The following is a 3714-nucleotide window of genomic DNA, read 5'->3' as shown; positions in this document are numbered from 1 at the left end:
GAGTACAACGATAGAGCTTGAAAGATCAAAGACAATTTTTAATATAACTCCGACTGGATTCGTCTGAAAGAAGAAAGTCATGTACACCTAGGATGACTTGAGGGTGAATAATTTATGGGCTAATTTTCATTTTTGGGTGAACTAACCCTTTAATGGCTTGACACTTGATTACGTTGAATGCAGGTGTCGCGTCGCGTCAAAAGCAAATAGAAATTTCAATAACTGCAGCTATCTTGTCTGAACTGGATGCGTGTTCACTTTCTGACACAGTCCACGTGCTTGAGTCTGTCATCAATAGGACAAAAGGAGTGAAAGAACGTTCACTTTGACGCGTTTGGTTTAAAGGGGTCATATGATGCTTTTTTAAAGATCATTATTTCCACATAGTGAGGTAGATATGTGGGGGCGTGTTAGAACGAGCCGTTTTAGGGGGGCGTGGCAGAGTCTTAACTTTGATAAAGTATATCTCTTTGGTTTTGAGACTTTAGTCTTTGCAACTTCAGGGATCTTATCTATGCACAATCAGCTTGTAACACTCCAAAGAGAAAAGAAAACTTGAAATTGCATCATATGACCCCTTTAAACAGCTCGTTCACGTCTTTGTACAGATATCAGAAGGATCCCAGTGTAAGGAACAAGTGGATAGGTTATTTTTAATGGCATCCCGGATCGTGTCAGAGGATCAAGAGCCTAGAATTAGGAGGGGATGCCAGGGGACATGTCCCTACCAATATCCAGCAACTACCAAATTGTCCCTAGCAATATTTTTGATCAAACAATTAAATATTTAAATAGCCTATATGTTTTTGTAATTTCGGACGCATCTGAAATATGTCATACTATTGATATTAGTCACCTAAGAAGTTGAAGTATATATGTCAGAAAACTGCTTTCAAGGACGCACATTTAATACATGATGGGCAGAGTAAGAACGTGTCGCACACCAGAGAAGAAGCCGCGTCTACAGCTCACACGTATCGCACCCAGTTAAGACAGCAGTCCAAAACAGTTAATAGAAAAGTTCACTTCAGGAATGAACAAAGTTTGAATTAGTTTGAAGTACGGTGTTTGACAAAACGGAGCAAACGGAAAGAGAAAGCGCGATCTATGGCTATTATTAGCTCTCTATATAAAGCATACTGACAGAAAGACAAACATTGCGCTGAAAGATGCACAGCACACAATCTTCAAGCCTAGGATGAAGTCATTATGTACATTTACAATAATTTGGGAAAAATATAATGTGATTTTCTGGAAAACTATGTGAGTGGCACTCTGTGGTGTGGCAGGATTTGTATTAGTATTTGGCGTTGATACTGTTTCCTATGCAATGACGTTATCCAATAATAACAGTGGCCGATTTCTGACAAGCCTTAAAGGACACGCCTCTTAAAACAGGTCATTTTAGACAGAGGGTCTAAAAAAAATCGCTTAAAGGACACCTATTATGCCCCTTTTTACAAGATGTAATATTGGTCTTGGGTGTCCCCAGAATGTGTCTGTGAAGTTTCAGCCCAAAATAACCAACAGATCATTTATTATAACAGCTGGAATATGTCATTTTTGGGGTGTGTCTAAAAAAAGAGCTGATTTGGAGTGTATCGCTTTAAATGCAAATGAGCTGCATATTCCCACCCCATCTCCAGAAGATGGCATAGCGTATACATCTCTCTACAATGCATATCTACAACAATAAACAGCCGGTAGAAGCAGCATGACTCAGAGCGAGAGAACCGGTGTTTAGCCGTACATGTGGGAAGCCAAATGCACTGAAAGTGGGACGAAACAGCACGATGTTACAGAGCTCGTGCCACGCTGACCTGTCATCGGCACGGATCAATTGACCGAGCCGCGCGACCGCGCTACCGAATGAATCTCGCGCTACGAACGACGCAAACTAATCTCACAAGCGCGGCGCTGATCAGTTAAAAAATACTTAATGTAAGCACACAAATACGGTTAAAATGCTAAGCACTATAACGACATGACATTCACAAAGGAGTCTGGAGTGATACACGTATTTAGGTAGATTTTGAGGCGCATTACCTTGAAAAATTTAAGTAACCCACAGCGTCCTCAGCAGCTCAGATGTTGGGAGAAAATGAAGACTCTTATGTTCAGTCTTACATCCAAACGCAGAGAATCGGGATTGCTTGCAAGACATTGTTGACGTTACAGCTGCTCGAGCGCGGAGAAAATGGAGGACAGCGTACAACCGCTGAAGGCTGAAACTATGGGCGAATTCCAAACGGAAGTGAGCATGCCCTAGCGTTTGGAACTCCCTTGGTGAAGGGAATGACTGACCAAATGTTACCTTGACAACGCTGCGAGGTGTTAGTTGCATTTCGGGGGAAGGGTCCATAGACCTCATAGTTGGCCCTTTGGTTAGGTGAGGGGGTGTTAGATATTATTTGTTAAATATAACAAATATTTGTGTGTCTGATTGGTCCAAATGCTACAGTTTTGAGGTGTGTGTGTGGACTGTCAATCAACGCACCAGTGTGGATATTCACTGTACTTCGGAATTACAGTTACTACGTCTTGGAAGTATGTCCAAAATAAGAAGTTTCACATGTCATCTGAGCAAGTAACATGTCTGCCAGTTTTGTTCTGACCAACTAAAAAAAAAGTTTTACAATAAATCGTGCTGCCAGTGGTGAATAAATCTAATGAACGCAAAGTTAGCTCAGATCACGTCAAACCGTGCAAATTATTATGGTTATACTTTGACATAATCGGGCTAAGATAAGGAGATAGTTTTGAACACTTGTTGGTTATGTACTTGCTCAGTGATTGATTTTGGATAATTTTAACCAAAAAAAGTTACACGGAGCAGCTGCTAGCTTGAAAGATCTTTTAAAAATGTATTACAATAATTGCACTTATAGGCACAAGGCCTTTGACACTGTGCATTAGACTTTAAATGACTCACCTCCAACTCACCTGCATGTTTGGAAGTTTAAAACCACATCCTTCTGGATCAATGTGAATGTGTGAGTCAAACTGGATACTTCAAACAGCAAGTTAATACTATTGTTAGCCTACACAGCACAAGACCATTAGATCAATACTGCTTAAAGCTTCGTGCTAGTAAGTCAAAGGTCCTACATCCAAAAAAAACCCAGGCGGTGAACTCAAGAATCACCTTATAACCTATGCTTAACCTCTGGCTGTTCTGGGGGCACTACATGTCACAGATAGTATAAGAAAACAACCAGCTTTACAACAGCTTTGCTTGAAGAAGGTTGTTTATTAATACAGTGTATGCGAGGACCATCAGTGTATTGTTATTCTTCAAACATTCTGTTTAAAATTGTGTTCTTTTCCCCCACCACTACCAATTTCTGCAGTTATTTAGCATACAGACTCTTTTTATACTTTGCTTTTTGCAGATTATATGTTTTTGTTTTGTAATATATATATATATATATATATATATTAGGGATGTAACGATTCACTCAACTCATGATTCGATGACACGAATTTGATTTCACGATTCGATTCACGATTTTTTTTAACAAAACGAGTTTTAATTGAAATTTTAAAACAAACCCCAAATCAAATAAATAACACAAATAAAATAAATCTCTTCATATAAACAAAGACTTTGTCTGTGTTCTTTCCATTTAAAATTAGAGGCAACAATAGCATTTTAATCATGATCCAAACAAAGATGCTGCATACATGCAACATGAGCAGTTTTTAATCTAAATT

The sequence above is a fragment of the Sinocyclocheilus anshuiensis genome, unplaced genomic scaffold (assembly GCF_001515605.1).
Source record: "Sinocyclocheilus anshuiensis isolate Anshui unplaced genomic scaffold, SAMN03320099.WGS_v1.1 scaffold681, whole genome shotgun sequence".
Taxonomy (NCBI): domain Eukaryota; kingdom Metazoa; phylum Chordata; class Actinopteri; order Cypriniformes; family Cyprinidae; genus Sinocyclocheilus; species Sinocyclocheilus anshuiensis.
This window is presented reverse-complemented; position numbering follows the sequence as displayed.